We start from the raw sequence: 17873 nt of genomic DNA on the forward strand, positions 1-17873 counted from the left end.
ATATAGACCATCCAGCCTACTGCAGGTGATATAGACCATCCATCCTACTGCAGGTGATATAGACCATCCAGACTACTGCAGGTGATATAGACCCTCCAGCCTTCTGCAGGGGATATAGACCATCCATCCTACTGCAGGTGATATAGACCATCCATCCTACTGCAGGTGATATAGACCCTCCAGACTAGTGCAGGTGATATAGACCATCCAGCCTACTGCAGGCGATATAGACCCTCCAGGCTACTGCAGGTGATATAGACCCTCCAGCCTACTGCAGGTGATATAGACCATCCAGCCTACTGCGGGTGATATAGACCCTCCAGTCTACTGCAGGTGATATAGACCATCCAGCCTACTGCAGGTGATATAGACCCTCCAGTCTACTGCAGGTGATATAGACCCTCCATTCTACTGCAGGTGATATAGACTCTCCATTCTACTGCAGGTGATATAGACTCTCCTGTCTACTGCAGGTGATATAGACCCTCCAGCCTACTGCAGGTGATATAGACCATCCATTCTACTGCAGGTGATATAGACTCTCCATTCTACTGCAGGTGACATAGACTCTCCAGTCTACTGCAGGTGATATAGACCCTCCATTCTACTGCAGGTGATATAGACTCTCCATTCTACTGCAGGTGATATAGACTCTCCAGTCTACTGCAGGTGATATAGACCCTCCAGTCTACTGCAGGTGATATAGACCATCCAGCCTACTGCAGGTGATATAGACCCTCCAGTCTACTGCAGGTGATATAGACCCTCCAATTCTACTGCAGGTGATATAGACTCTCCAGTCTGCTGCAGGTGATATAGACTCTCCATTCTACTGCAGGTGATATAGACTCTCCATTCTACTGCAGGTGATATAGACTCTCCATTCTACTGCAGGTGATATAGACTCTCCAGTCTACTGCAGGTGATATAGACCCTCCAGCCCACTGCAGGTGATATAGACCATCCAGACTACTGCAGGTGATATAGACCCTCCAGTCTACTGCAGGTGATATAGACCCTCCAGACTACTGCAGGTGATATAGACTCTCCAGCCTACTGCCACCAGGTGAACACCCGCTCTTGAAGAACACAGTTACAGCTACCATAGAGAACAGAACACAGTTACAGCTACCATAGAGAACAGAACACAGTTACAGCTACCCTAGAGAGCAGAACACAGTTACAGCTACCATAGAGAACAGAACACAGTTACAGCTACCCTAGAGAACAGAACACAGTTACAGCTACCCTAGAGAACAGAACACAGTTACAGCTACCCTAGAGAACAGAACACAGTTACAGCTACCCTAGAGAACCAGTGAGACAACCAGAGAGACAACCAGAGAGCTAACCAGAGAGCTAACCAGAGGGCTAACCAGAGGGCTAACCAGAGAGCTAACCAGAGAGCTAACCAGAGAGCTAACCAGAGAGCTAACCAGAGGGCTAACCAGAGAGACAACCAGAGAGCTAACCAGAGGGCTAACCAGAGAGACAACCAGAGAGCTAACCAGAGAGCTAACCAGAGAGCTAACCAGAGAGCTAACCAGAGAGACAACCAGAGAGCTAACCAGAGGGCTAACCAGAGAGCTAACCAGAGAGCTAACCAGAGAGCTAACCAGAGAGACAACCAGAGAGCTAACCAGAGGGCTAACCAGAGAGACAACCAGAGAGCTAACCAGAGGGCTAACCAGAGAGACAACCAGAGAGCTAACCAGAGGGCTAACCAGAGAGCTAACCAGAGAGACAACCAGAGGGCTAACCAGAGGGCTAACCAGAGAGCTAACCAGAGAGACAACCAGAGAGCTAACCAGAGGGCTAACCAGAGAGACAACCAGAGAGCTAACCAGAGGGCTAACCAGAGAGCTAACCAGAGAGCTAACCAGAGGGCTAACCAGAGGGCTAACCAGAGGGCTAACCAGAGGGCTAACCAGAGAGCTAACCAGAGGGCTAACCAGAGGTCTTCACATTGATCAGCATCGCCGCATGCAGGCTGTCTGTCTGACTGATCCACCTCGACGGACGCAGCAGAGACTCAGAGACACACTGAGTGAATGAATGGCAGCAGGTATTATTGGAAGGTGATGGTTTTTGCTTGGGTTTTCTCGTGGGAGAATGTACCAGTTCTTATTCTAGTACCAGGATTCAACGAGGCTTGTAGGATTCATATCATTTGTTTGATTTGTTGCTACTAGATAGATATTAATTAGACTGTTCAAGGTGTAACAAAAATACATGTAGGTTTAGATTATATACATATTTAGGTAAAATAATACATTACAGAAAATACAATTAGGTCCATCTGTGCTATTAGTTTTTGGTTTAAAAAAAAGATGCATCGATGATTTTTTTTACAAAAGATTTTACACATTTAATTTTATATGGCACAGAGTGCATGTTTCTTTGAATTTTACAGACTATGAAAAACCCCATGTGTTCTGAGTTACACATTTTTTGAGAAACAACGATTCAATCAAAATAAGTTTAAAACAACTGATACCCTTACTTAAGAGTTTCAGTTCTGTCCGCATGGTTCATGGTTGGCCAGGACAAATATCTCCAATGGAGAAGAATGTAGATACACACAACAATTGAATACAGATGTGGAGTGGGATTAGAGACAGTTTACAAAAACGCTACACTTCCACTAGCATCTCTCTGTGCGTCTGCTTCCACTAGCATCTCTCTGTCCGTCTGCTTCCACCAGCATCTCTCTGTGCGTCTGCTTCCACTAGCATCTCTCTGTGCGTCTGCTTCCACTAGCATCTCTCTGTGCGTCTGCTTCCACCAGCATCTCTCTGTGCGTCTGCTTCCACCAGCATCTCTCTGTGCGTCTGCTTCCACCAGCATCTCTCTGTGCGTCTGCTTCCACTAGCATCTCTCTGTGCGTCTGCTTCCACCAGCATCTCTCTGTGCGTCTGCTTCCACCAGCATCTCTCTGTGCGTCTGCTTCCACTAGCATCTCTCTGTGCGTCTGCTTCCACTAGCATCTCTCTGTGCGTCTGCTTCCACTAGCATCTCTCTGTGCGTCTGCTTCCACTAGCATCTCTCTGTGCGTCTGCGTGGCCAAAGAGACCCACTGCGTCGCCAACAAACACCACACTGATTACCTTCGGGGAAGTTTTTTTCTTTTTTTAATCTATGCAATATTTAGCATTTGAGAAAATAGGCTACATGTACCTCTCTGGGTTTCTAACTGAGAGAAGGAACGGGATTTAAACACTTTAATATTGGAATATAACCTAATCAACATCAGATGTAAACGGTGCTTGTGTAGTTTAGCGCCTTCGTAGATTTTCTTTTCACCTTTTATTTAATATTTAACGAGGCAAGTCAGTTAAGAACAGGTTCTTATTTACAATGAAAATACCTTGTTCAGGAGCAGAACAACAGATTTTTACCTTGTCAGTTTGGGGATTTGAACTGGCAAGCTTTCGCTTACTGGCACCAACGCTCTAACCACTAGGCTACCTGCCACCCCTATATAGTTCAATTCATTAAAATTACTTATTTTCAAGTAATTATTGTCACCAAATAAAATATGAAAATGTCTCATTAAACTTTAATCTAAGTATAGAATGAAAGCTTATACCAGAAAGGTTAATTAGCATATTATGTGAACATTTTCATGGGATCAAAAACATGCCCATATGTTAATAATTGACCGACAATGGTCAGCTATAACACACAAATGAAAATATATATATATATATATATATATATATATATATTAACGTGTGGAAGCACACAGCAAGATACATTTAGGAATTTGTACTTATCTGTAATTAAAAGGTGTAATTCCTAACACATGCGGCAGTTTGTCTCTATCGTTTTGTTGAATCTGACATGCTACTCCACGCAACAATCCACGGAATAGCTACATTAAACCTGTTAATACCGTGCTCTTCAACCCACCAAATTACTTCCAGAAGGCCAGTTCCCCTTTGAGGGCCCATCAAACAAGATTTAAGGTAGACATTTTATCACACCCTCCCTACCGCACAGCCGTGGCTGCCACAGAAAGACCGAGAGACTGACAGAGAGAGAGAGAGAGAGAGAGAGATAGAGACGGAGAGATAGACAGAGAGAGAGATGCAAAAACAACACTTATTTACCACCGCACCACACATGAAAGGAAGGCCAATAATACTGGCTCGAACACTTTCCCTCAATGTAGATCCAATATTTTGACCTAAATCAAACATTTAGTTTTGAATTAATTTATAATATCTTTTTATTAACCTATTATATTTGGCAAAGAATATGATAAGAAAAGTTTTGTTAATTCAACAACAACAAAAAATTACGTTTAAAATTTGACCTGTTAAGTATTGTTTAATCCCGGAGAAAATACGACATAGAGAAGTCAAGGAGGGAAATATACTACATTTAATAAGATTCAAAAATGTGTAAACAAACATAATAATCCTGATGCATAATCCCCAAAAATAAATCACATTGCTAATTCCTGTTGGTCCTGTTTGTTCTTTCAGCTCAGTAGTTTCCTTAAGATGGAATAGAAGGTAAACATATGACCAACAACAAACAAACCGTTAAGTGGGTATTACTGGTAGATGAGAGGGGGGAGGAGAGCAGTCAACACCTGATCCCAGAGACTCATTTCCTGCTCTTTAGGACACATTTCCTCGTGCCAAACAGCCGCGCGTTAACTAAATAGAAACCCTCATTTAATAGACAACCTGGGATTCCATCCTCTCTCTGTCTCTCTCTGTCTCTCTCTCTCTCTCTCTCTCTCTCTCTCTCTCTCTGTGTCTCTCTCTCTCTCTCTCTCTCTCTCTCTCTCTCTCTCTCACACACACACAAACCGTATCAATTAAACCTCTGTGTCTTCCATCTCTGAGAGAAGAAGAAGAAGATTGACTAGGAGATTGACCCGGCCACACACACACACACACACACACACACACACACACACACACACACACACACACACACACACACACACACACACACACACACACACACACACACAGATACATACAAAGACACACGCACACACACACACGTAAGGCTTCTACAATAAACAAGGTCTTCTGAAGGCAAACAATGCTTCCTCTTCCGTCATCGCGGCCGACCAGCCACTGACTACTACTGCCACAGCTGGCTCCCTGAGTAGGGCTGGATGTGTCTGTCCAACCACTGTCTACCATGACCACTACTACTACTACCACTACTACTACCACTACTACCACAGCTGGCTCCCTGAGTAGGGCTGGATGTGTCTGTACACACCTCAAAACGACATATAATACACAGCAGAAATATAATACTTATCATACTGTGTATAATAACACTCTATTTAATTACATGATGCACACTGCAGCCTAGGTAGAACGGCTACCAATAAGGGGTTTGATGCCTGGTTCTCTCCCTGCAGTGTCCCAGTATGCCTGGTTCTCTCCCTGCAGTGTCCCAGTATGCCTGGTTCTCTCCCTGCAGTGTCCCAGTATGCCTGGTTCTCTCCCTGCAGTGTCCCAGTATGCCTGGTTCTCTCCCTGCAGTGTCCCAGTATGCCTGGTTCTCTCCCTGCAGTGTCCCAATATGCCTGGTTCTCTCCCTGTAGTGCCCCAATATGCCTGGTTCTCTCCCTGCAGTGTCCCAATATGACTGGTTCTCTTCCTGCAGCGTCCCAGTTTGCCTTATTAAAGCAAATACAGTCAGTAAACAACCCAAATCAGCCTTCTCATTGTCCCTTCATTGGATAAACAGGCCTATTGTGTGAGTGAATGGGTCGCAGCAGGTTGCTTGCCTTATGCAGCCAACCAGCCAGGATCACTGTCATGTTTGTCTACACAGAGAGAGAAAGACAGAGGGTGTAAGAGGGAGAGAAAGAGAGAGAGAGAGGTAGAGAGAGGTAGAGAGGGAGAGAGAGAGAGAAAGGGAGAGGTAGAGAGAAAGAGAGAGAGAGAGAGAGAGAGAGAGAGAGAGAGAGAGAGAGAGAGAGGTAGAGAGAGAGAGAGGGAGAGAGAGACAGGGAGAGAGGTAGAGAGAGAGAGAGAGAGAGAGAAAGAGAGAGAGAGATAGGTAGAGAGAAAGAGAGAGAGAGGTAGAGAGAGAGAAACCTGCTTGCTTACCTCTTTATATCCTATACTTTCTATCTAGTCACTCTTTTATCTAAGAACTAGACTTAAAAATCGTATTTTTCCAACAACCATCAAGGCAGTTGCACTTGGCGCAGATAGAACATTAAAAGAGAGTAAATCAAAAGGGAAAGCACCATATTATAGAACATTAAAAGAGAGTATATCAAAAGGGAAAGCACCATTTCATTTGAGAGAGAGAGAGATCAAAAAACGCCTCACAGAGAATAATAATTACTGAGTTAACGTCAGTCTCCGATCATACACACATCACCGTACAACCTCCTTCACTTTACTGTTGCACATTTACCTCGCGACAGAGACAGAGAGAGAGAGAGAGTCTAATACCGTGTTGTTAAAAAACACGAAGAGGAGCAAATAATACTTCATTGATCAACACAAGACTGAAATGTGTTCTTCTGTATAATATAAAGCTGTCACATATACAAAAGCAGTACGGTATAACGTAGTACAGTATAGTATATTATAGTATAGATCAGTATTACCAGACCTCTGTGTTATAGCTAGGCTAGAAGACGTGATTGGTGGTGCCGGGGTTAGCGGTTGTTCTCTGTGTCTTGAGGACTGTAAGACGCTCAGGCTATAAGGAGTAATACTCTACAGCATTCCTGGCCAGGCTGCAGCAAGAGCAGATGGCATTGGATGTCAACTGATTTAACTGGGCTGCTGTTGTTTAATCTACCAGTGGAGAAGAGACTCCAGCAAGGCCTGGTATGTTTTGCTTCGACGCATCGAAAATGTTAACTGGGAGCTCAGGACACGGATATCCTATACGACTTGGTAATGTCGGAAATAGCTTCTATTTTTTTATTTTTTTGGTGCTTTGCAATTGATATTTATTTCATTTGTTTCATTATTTGTTTTTGTTTGAATAATTCACATTTTAAATTTTTGGGGGGGGCTTTCATTGTTGAGCTAAATAACATTGAAAATTGATTTGTGCATGACTGAAAAAACAACTTAGTCAACGGTTACTGGATATATATATATATATATATATACTGATTTACTTTTTTGAAAGAAAATATTGCTCTTTAATTTTAAATGTATATGGAATATGTATATATATATATATATATATATATATATATATATATATATATATATATATAGGAATATTAATTTGCAATCAAGTGAAATTGCAACCATATTCCATATACATTTAAAATTAAAGAGCAATATTTTATTTCAAAAAAGTCAATCATTTTATTAATACTTAAGAGCATACCATTAAGTCCTAAGATTATTTAATTCTCAAACATTCAGTTTATACATTGTGATATATTTTCATATATTTTAACGTATAATGTATTAGTATTAGTGTTTTCATATTAATGTAATTTAACATTTGTTACAATTTACATTTGTCCAACTCAAGTAGCTTCCAAACTTGTTTTTATATTTTGGATGTAATCATTGACCTACAGTTATTTTAAGATGGACACATTCAATGTTGTACGTTATCCTAATAATATCGCTCTAAAATAACATTTAATAAAACATTTCTTTTGAAATAAATATGTTATTTTGATATTTTGAGATAGTGGATTAAACATTTCAAGACAACAACTATATCATGTGGTCATTTACCTGAGATTATATATTAACTGCTGTTATGTCAGAGATATCATTCTGCATCAAAACAAGGTGTTAAAACGATCTAACATTATGTCAGAGATATTATTCTGCCTCAAAACACGGCGTTAAAACGGTCTAACATTATGTCAGAGATATCTTTCTGCCTCAAAACACGGTGTTAAAACTACGTAACGCTAAATAATACATGTCAATATATCAATATTTAATTACAAAATGCTTTTAATGCCTCAATTAATTGAATTATTACAGTTTACAATGATACCCGTAATACTAAGTTACTTTAGGAGCAGAGTAGAGTAAGATAAAAAAAATTAAAATACATATTGATATAGCAGACCCAGTGACAGGCAGGCAGGCATCAGACTAACCAGATAAACAGTGAAATAGCATTGAATTGAATACCGCTTTAAGAATACAAAGTCATACTCACTCCAATTATGGTGGAATCCCTGTACTTTTGCTGGTATCCCTTCCTTTAAGTTTCGTTCTAATCTTCTACAGCCAAGTCTGTCCAGTCCAGAAACAACAGAGAAACTTCATCCAAAAAAAGTTTTTAAAGAGTTGGTAGAACCTGTAACGCAACAAATTACCAGCTACAAGACAACTTTTTCTTTTTCATTTTAAGTGTTAGAACCCATGGAACACCGATACACACACTAGCTGGGATCTCAAGAGACCGAGGCAGAGTGAGAACGACAGTTGTCCGATTACTGCTTCAGGCAGTGACTACAGAGTGTCTGAGGAAGAGGGAAAGAGAGAGAGAGAGAGAGAAAGAGAGAGAGAGAGAGGGAGGGAAGGAGGGAGGGAGGAAAGCAGTGAGGGGCGGGAGTGGAGGTGGAGGGGAGAGAGGGAGAAACAGTACGAAGAGAAGTAGAGAGACTGCTGTTGGAGATGTTTGAAATAGCAGAAAGTTGTTGCAGACAGCAAGGCAATAAGACAGGCAGTAAGACAGGCAGTAAGACAGGCAGTAAGGTGATAAGGCAGGCAGTAAGGCAATAAGGCAGTAAGGTAGTAAGGCAGGCAGTAAGACAACATTAAGGCTGGCAGTAAGACAGGCAGTAAAGCAGTAAGGCAGGCAGTAAGACTTTAAGGCAGTAAGGTATTAAGGCAGGTAATAAGGCAGGCAGTAAAGTAGTAAGCAGGCAGTAAGACAGGCAGTAAGACAGGTAGTAAGGCAGTAAGGCAGGCAGCAAGGCAGAAAGGCAGTAATGTAGTAAGGCAGTAATGTAGTAAGGCAGTAAGGTCGTAAGGTTGTTAGGCAGGAAGGCTGTAAGGTAGAAAGGCAGTAAGGTAGTAAATGAGTAATACAGTAGGGTAGTAAGGCAGTAAGGTAGTAAGGCAGTAAGGTAATAAGGTAATAAAGGAGTAAGATAGTAAAGCAGTAAGCTAGACAGCAAGGCAGCTAGGTAGTAAGGCTGTAAGGTAGTAAGGTAGTCAAGTAGTAAAGGAGTAAGATTGTAAGGCATTAAGGAAGGCAGCAAGACAGTAAGGTGGTAAGGCAGTATGGTAGTAAAGTAGTAAGCTAGTAGGCTGTACGGTAGTAAAGTAGTAAGGCAGTAAGGTAGTAAATTAGTAAGATTGTCAGCCATTAAGGTAGTAAGGCAGTAAGGTAGTAAAGTAGTAAAGGAGTAAGATTGTCAGGCAGTAAGGCAGGCAGCAAGGCAGTAAGGTGGTAAGGCAGTAAGGTTTATTTTCTCAGGGCTAGGCATCCCGCTAGCGTGACAACTTCCGGTGAAACTGGAGGGCACGCAATTCAAATAAATAATTATAAGAATTATGGATATTAAACATTTAGGTACATATAAGTGTCTTACATCGGATGAAAGCTTAAATTATTGTTAATCTAACTGCACTGTCTGATTTACAGTAGCTATTACAGCGAAAACATGCCATGCGATTGTTTGAGGACGTAAGGTAGCAAGGCAGTAAAGAAGAAAGGTAGTAAGGCAGTAAAATAGTAAGGCAGTAAGGCAGGAAGATTGTAAGGCAGAAAGGCAGAAAGGTTGTAAGTTAGTAAGGCAGTAAGGTAGTAAGGTAGTAAGGCAGGCAGTAAGGTAGTAAGACAGGTAGTAAGACAGTAAGTCAGGCAGCAAGGCAGTAAGGCAGTGAAGGAGTAAGACTGTAAGGCGGTAAAGCAGGTAAAAAGGCAGTAAGGCATGCAGTCAGATAGTAAGGCAGGCAGTCTGGCAGTAAGAAAGTAAGTCAGGCAGTAAGGTAGTAAGGAGGTTAAAGATTGTCCCAGCTATTGGATATATCCTAGAATTCTCCTGTTCTCAATGCATTTTAGACATTTTTTCTTAAGGCAGGCAGTAAGGCAGTCAGGCAGTAAGGCAAGCAGTAAGGTAGTAAGGCAGTAAAGCAGTAGTGTAGTAGGGTAGTAAGGCAGTAATGCAGGCAGTAAGGAAGTAAAGCAGACAGTAAGGCAATAAGTCAGTAATGCAGCAAGGCAGTAAGGCAGTAAGGTGGTAATGTAGTAAGGCAGTAAGGTAGTAAGACAGGCAGTGAGATAGTAAGGCAGAAAGAAGGTAGTAAGGCAGAAAGGCAGTAAGGTAGTAAGGTAATAAGGCAGTAAGGTAGTAAGGCAGTAAGGCTGAAAGGCTGTAAGGCAGTAAGGCAGAAGGTAAGGTAGTAAGGCTGTAGGGTAATAAGGCAGTAATGCAGGCAGTTAGGCAGTAAGGTAGTAAGGCAGTAAGCCAGGGAATAAGGAAGTGATGCAGTAAGGCAGGCAGTAAGGCATTAAAGCAGACAGAAAAGAAGCAAAAAGGCAGTCAGGTAGTCAGGTGGTAAGGCAATCAGACAGGCAGTAAGGCAGGCAGTAAGGCAGTAAGCCAGGCAGTAAGACATCAAGTCAATAAGGCAGTAAGAAGGGCAGTAAGGCAGTAAAGCAGGCAGTGAGGCAGGCAGTAAGGCAGTAAGACAGTAAGACAGAAATGCATACAGTCAGGCAGTCAGTCAGGTGGGTAAGGCATTAAAGAAGTCAATAAGGCTGTAAGGCAGTAAGAAAGGCAGTAAGGCAGTAAAGCAGGCAGTGAGGCAATAAGGTAGATAGGCTGACAGTAAGGTAGTAAGGCCATAGAGCAGGAAGGCAGGCAGTAAGGCAGGAAGGCAAGCATAACCAGGCATTAAGGTGTCAGTCAGGCAGTACGGCAATCAAGCATGCAGTAAGGCAGTAAGGCAGTCAGGCATTACGGCAGTAAGGCAGGCAGTAAGGCAGTCAGGCAGTCAGGTAGTCAGGCAGTAAGGCAGTCAGTAAGGCAGTCAGGCAGTCAGGTAGTCAGGCAGTACGGCAGTAAGGCAGGCAGTAAGGCAGTCAGGCAGTCAGGCAGTCAGGCAGTAAGGTAGTAAAGCAGGCAGTAAGACAGTAAGGCAGGCAGGCAGTAAGGGGGTCAGTTTCACAGGAAGACAACGGAGTCTGGACAGAGAAGACACAAGTTAGCTGTGCCTCACACTTGCTCTCCATACGTAATTGACTAACTCAGTCCTAAACAGCATTAAACAACAGACCCATAAGGCCCCTCTCTCTTTACAGATCCTATCATAGGTGGAGGGCCGAAGCAATGTTTCTGCTTTAGTTTTCCAGATGAACGATCTCTGGCAAGGGAGGAGATGGTTTTTACATTTTGTGCATATTATTTTATTCTGAACACATTACCATTTGTTGGCTATGTGAATTCTTGCAAATTTGTTCAAAATACTTGTGTACTATCCATGTAACATCTTTGATGATCACGTCTGCCAATCACGTTCTCCGTACCTAAGGTACTAAACACAGCTGCTAAGAGATCTCCGTCCGACAAACTGCTATCAGGTAAATGTGTCATTTATTTAGTTAGAGAAACAGGACACCATCAATGTAATTAATAAAATAACTCCCAACTTTACATATCTTGCAAAAAGCTTAGCAATGTAGCTAGCTAGCTAGTTACAAGTAGACCTGTTGCTTGCTAGGTGGAGCAGTTAGCTTTATTACTACTAGCATGTCATTCCAAATAATAATTCAAGACTTCAAAAATCTAAAGGACAACTAATGTAACTCTTAGACAGTCATCAAGGCAGGACCCACTCATTTCATTTAGGCTGACAAATACGAAATTATACATTATCCCTGTGAACAGATGCAGTTGGCACATTATCCCTGTCAACGGGTCTAGTTGGCACATTATCCCTGTGAACAGGTCTAGTTGGCACATTATCCCTGTCAACGGGTCTAGTTGGCACATTATCCCTGTGAACAGGTCTAGTTGGCACATTATCCCTGTGAACAGGTCTAGTTGGCACATTATCCCTGTGAACAGGTCTAGTTGGCACATTATCCCTGTGAACAGGTCTAGTTGGCACATTATCCCTGTGAACAGGTCTAGTTGGCACATTATCCCTGTCAATGGGTCTAGTTGGCATATTATCCCTGTGAACAGATGCAGTTGGCACATTTTCCCTGTGAACAGGTCTAGTAGGCACATTATCCCTGTGAACAGGTCTAGTTGGCACATTATCCCTGTGAACAGGTCTAGTTGGCACATTATCCCTGTCAATAGGTCTAGTTGGCACATTATCCCTGTGAACAGATGCAGTTGGCACATTATCCCTGTGAACAGGTCTAGTTGGCACATTATCCCTGTGAACAGGTCTAGTTGGCACATTATCCCTGTCAATTTCGTCTAGTTGGCACATTATCCCTGTGAACAGGTCTAGTTGGCACATTATCCCTGTGAACAGATGCAGTTGGCACATTATCCCTGTGAACAGGTCTAGTTGGCACATTATCCCTGTGAACAGGTCTAGTTGGCACATTATCCCTGTGAATAGGTCTAGTTGGCACATTATCCCTGTGAACAGGTCTAGTTGGCACATTATCCCTGTGAACAGGTCTAGTTGGCACATTATCCCTGTGAACAGGTCTAGTTGGCACATTATCCCTGTGAACAGGTCTAGTTGGCACATTATCCCTGTGAACAGGTCTAGGTGGAGTCGGATGCAGATCATCCTGCCTCTATCCTTATGCAACGGGGTTAGCAATGTTTCTACTTGCCACTGCAGAAATAAAAAATGTAATATTTATCTTTTATAATTCGTTGGTTCAAGTCAGATGTCAATATGGTGTAATATCATTGGTTACGCTGGCAGATAGGGGGAGATCGCAAATAATGTATTCTATATGCGTATTTACATTGTGTACTAGGTTCACTATGTACATTTCCTGATGTATATAAATAGGTATATAAATCTGTGTAAGTAAATATGGCCAAGTACGACTCCAACACCATCATTACGTTTGCAGACGACACATCAGTGGTAGGTCTGATCACCGACAACGACGAGACAGCCTGTAGGGAGGAGGTCAGAGACCTGGCAGTGTGGTGGCAGGACAACAACCTCTCCCTCAACGTGATCAAGACAAAGGAGATGATTGTGGACTACAGAAAAAGGTGGACCGAGCACGCCCCCATTCTCATCGACGGGGCTGAAATGGAGCAGGTTGAGTTGTCCACATCACCAACAAACTATCATGGTCCAAACACACCAATACAGTCGTGAAGACGGCACGACAAAACCTATTCCCGGTCAGGAGACTGAAAATATTTGGCATGGGTCCTCAGATCCTCAAAAAGTTCCTCAGCTGCACCATCGAGAGCATCCTGACTGGTTGCGTCACCGCCTGGTATGGCAACTGCTCTGCCTCCGACCGCAAGTCACTATAGAGGGTAGTTCGTATGGCCCAGTACATCACTTGGGCCAAGCTTTCTGCCGTCCAGGACCTCTATACCAGGCGGTGTCAGAGGAAAGATTGCCAAGGACTCCAGCCACCCCAGTCATAGACTGTTCTCTCTGCTACCGCATGGCAAGCAGTAGCGGAGCGCCAAGTCAAGGACCAAGAGGCTTCTAAACAGCTTCTACCCCCAAGCCATAAGACTCCTGAACAGCTAATCAAATGGCTAACCGGACTATTTGCATTGTTCCCACCCGACCCCCAATTTATACGCTGCTGCTACTCTCTGTTTATTATCCATGCATATTCACTTTACCTTTACCTACATGTACATATTACCTCAATTACCTCGACTAACCGGTGCCCCCGCACATTGACTCTGTACCGGTACTCCCTGTATATAGCCTCGCTACTGTTATTTTATTGTTGCTCCTTAATTATTTGTTATATTTCAACAACAAAAACATTTCTTAAAACTGCTTTGTTTGTTAAGGGCTTGTAAGTAAGGATTGCACTGTAAGGTCTACATTTTGATTTGATCTGCTATTGGGGGCTTCCTGTATGTTATTGCTGTACTAGTGAGTTAGCTAGCATCCCCTAATGTAATGGTAGCATTAGCTCCCTGCTAACACACAGTTGTTTCTATGCTAGAATCTACAGCCATCAACATCATCAAGCTATGTACATTTGATGTGCTGTCTATTGTACCAGAATAAATAAACCAAACCGAGATTGCTGACATTCCTTTATTTTGATTATATATTTTTAATTGTTAATATATATATATATATATATATTTTTTTTTTTACGGGGTAGATCAGCTTCAATATTGCAGATAGATTGTGGCTTTCAATTCCCCAGATATCTTTTGTGGTATTCATATTTTTTTGTGTATTTTTTGCCAATTGTTTATTACAACACAGGAAAGTACATCACATCTGTATCCTAGTAGTTGTTGTCTTTTTTTGACTGTCAGGATGTTAATTTCTAGCTCACAAACTACAGTCCTTTGCTGTGAGGATTTTTTTTTTCTTCGTTATTATCACTCACTTTGTCTCCCATGATCTATTGAGCTCTCCAGTCCTGTCCTGCTCCCAGAGATCAACCAAGTGCTGTTCACCAGGCACGGGCTGATTCACTCACCTGTGACGATAACCATCGTACTGCAGTTTGAACTAGCCCTGTTGTCACTATTAGACATTAAGATCTCATATGCATTTTCATTTTGTCTTCTCTTCGTGGGTTTTGTCTTACAAAATGTAGTGCATTTTAGAATTGAAGAGTACTAACTACAGATATATGCTTGTTAGAGCATCACGAAGACTAAATTGAAAATAGAATCAGTTACGACGAAGTGAAAAACAGATTATGTTTTACCATTGTAACAGGCAGTGATGAGAATTCTACTGTTCCCATCAGGTGCCCAGGCTTTTGACGTAGATGGTAGAGTTCTCGTCTCTGTACCCAATTTTTTTTGCAGTATTACTACAAGTCAACAAGTCAATTGCCTAGTAAAATAAAATCCCAGCCGGGTGTGATCCAGCCTGGATTCAAACCAGGTACTGAGATGCAGTGCCATAGACCACTGCACAACCCAGGAGCCCAGTTTGGTGCCTTATTAGAAACAGGATGAATTGTTTTGGAATAGTTTTATTCTGTACAGGCTTCCTTCTTTTCACTCTGTTATTTAGGTTAGTATTGTGGAGTAACTACAATGTTGTTGATCCATCCTCGGTTTTCTCCTATCACAGTCATTAAACTCTATAACTGTTTTAAAGTCACCATTGGCCTCATGGTGAAATCCCTGAGCGGTTTCCTTCCTCTCTGGCAACTGAGTTAGGAAGGATGCATGTATCTTTGTAGTGACTGGGTGTATTGATACACCATCCAAAGAGTAATTAATAACTTCACCATGCTCAAAGGGATATTCAATGTCTGCTTTTTTATTTTTACCCATCTACCAATAGGTGCTCTTCTTTGAAAGGCATTTTAATACTTCCGTGGTCTTTGTGGAAGAATCTGTGTTTGAAATTCACTGCTCGACTGAGGGACCTTACAATTATCTGTAAACATCATGTTAAACACTATTATTACACACAGAGTGAGTCAATGCAACTTACGATGTAACTTGATAAGCACATTTTTTAATCCTGAATGTATTTAGGCTTGGCATAACAAAGGGGTAGAATACTTATTGACTCAAGACATTTCATCTTTACATTTTTTTATTAATTTGTAAAAAAAAAAAAAAAAAAAAAACGTAGTTCCCTTTTGACATTATGGGGTATTGTGGGTAGGCCAGTAACCCCAAAAAATCTAAATTGTGATCCATTTTAAATTCAGGCTGTAACAAAACATAATGTTTAAAAAAATCTAAGTGTGCATACTTTCTGAAGGCACAGTGATTGGTAGGTTACACTATATTGAGATACTTCAAATAACGCCATAGACAACTTTGCTATTTGCATTCCTCATGAAACTGGTTGAGAGAATACCAAGAGTGTTCAAAGCTGTCATCAAGGCAAAGGGTGGCTACTTTGAAGAATCTCAAATATGAACTATATTTTGATGTGTTTAACACTTTTTTGGTTACTACATGATTTCAAATGTGGTATTTCATACTTTAGGCATCTTCACTATTATTCTACAATGTAGAAAATAGTAAAAATAAAGAAAACCCCTTGAATGGGTAGGTGTCTCCAAGCTTTTGACTGGTACTGTATGTGCTTGAAATGTACATTGTTGAATAATATGCTATATGTGTAGGATATGCCATGTTGGCAATTTTTTAAATGTTTACTCGACAAGTCAGTTAAGAACAAATTCTTATTTAAAATGACAGCCTAGGGACAGTGGATTAACTGCATTGTTCAGGGGCAGAACGACAGATTTGTACCTTGTCAGCTCGGGGATACGATCTAGGAACTCGTCTGTTACTGGCCCAACAGTTCTAACCACTAGGCTACCAGCCACCCCAACCGCTAGATTAATATGCTATATATGTAGGATATGCTATGTTGTCTAGTATGCATACCGTATGCAGCTGTCATTTTTATACCTCCGTTCTAGCATACATGACACACACATCTTTCTACAGTAAATTGATTTTATTTTGGGTTTCTATGCATATTATATGAATGCACGTTTGTTTAAAACCTGTTACTCTGTACAGGGCCCGGTGAGTTGGTATACAATATAATATTATGCGTTGTTTACAAAATGCCACCAGAGGTTTTACTTGAGGCTGTGTTTACATCTTAGATAGAAGCAGGCAATTGGCTGCCTTCATCAAGAGGGGTATGTACGGGAGTTCTGATTGGTTTCAAGTTTAACAGTTCGACAAATTGGTCTGAGCAGACCGTGTCGAACAGTGGAGGCTCCTCAGAGAAGGAAGGGGAGGACCATACTCCTCAGTGAATTTCATAAAAAAAAATATATTGACATGTCACCAAATAATTGATTAAAACACACTGTTTAAAGGTCTACAGTAGCCTCAGCAGCACTATGTAGGGTAGCACCATGGTGTAGTCGGAGGACAGCTAGCTTCCGTCCTCCTCTGAGTACATTGACTTCAATACAAAACCTAGGAGGCTCATGGTTCTCAACCCCTTCCATAAACTTACACAGTAATTATGACGACTTCCGGAGGACGTCCTCCAACCTATCAGAGCTCTTGCAGCATGAACTGACATGTTGTCCACCCAATCAAAGGATCAGAGAATGAATCTAGTACTGAAAGCATAAGCTACGACCAGCTAGCACTGCAGTGCATAAAATGTGGTGAGTAGTTGACTCAAAGAGAGGGAAAGACAACATTTTTCAACAAATTAATTTATTCAAAAACGAAGGAGAAGTGAGAGAGTGACAGTGATTTCATACATTGTTTTCACTTTCAGTTTCACATACTTAGCTAGAAAATGCAGCTGGCTAGTTTAGTTACTCAACATCCGACTCAAACAGAGGGATGCTATCTTAGCTAGCTTGTTATGACTATCCAACACAACACTGGAACTCTTTCAAGACAAGGTAAGCTTTTAGTTTTATTAATTAACTGCCACCGGGGCCTAACTACTTACTGACTGTACACTGTAACATTACTGCATGATTGTAGCGGGTTTACTAACGCATTAATTATATTACCTATGTTGACTAGGATGTTACTTTAGCTAGCATGGTGACAATTATGCTGTGTGTAGCGGTTTGCCTTGGAAAGGTTTTTTCGCCTGGTCACATCCAGCTGATGTGTTGTTCATTTGAAGTCCACAAACGATCAACTTCACGTTTTTCGTCTTCGGTCCACCACCTAATCATTGATCCTAGACACAAATCTGACTGTCGATAGGTACTTAGCGCAGTAAGAGGCCATTCCTTCTTCTTTTATGGGAAGAAATCGCTGCATTACCAACCCGGTACAGCCGAACCTGCCGTTTGTACTTGTAGAATCGCGT

General features: G+C 41.7%; 1 protein-coding gene across 24 annotated transcripts in view; it reads right to left on the reverse strand.

Annotated features, from left to right (window-relative positions):
• Window positions 1–8465, reverse strand: part of eya1 (EYA transcriptional coactivator and phosphatase 1) — a 108794-nt gene extending 100329 nt beyond the window's left edge. For 22 of the 24 annotated variants that reach the window (XM_045710776.1, XM_045710765.1, XM_045710768.1 and 19 more), the window contains exon 1: window positions 8149–8465. The gene's annotated coding sequence lies outside the window, so the exon portion shown is untranslated. The remainder of the gene's footprint in view (window positions 1–8148) is intronic. The other 2 variants (XM_045710778.1, XM_045710771.1) reach the window with 1 other exon arrangement.
• Window positions 8466–17873: the final 9408 nt, after the last annotated feature.

The sequence above is a fragment of the Salmo salar genome, chromosome ssa29, assembly GCF_905237065.1.
Source record: "Salmo salar chromosome ssa29, Ssal_v3.1, whole genome shotgun sequence".
Lineage (NCBI taxonomy): Eukaryota > Metazoa > Chordata > Actinopteri > Salmoniformes > Salmonidae > Salmo > Salmo salar.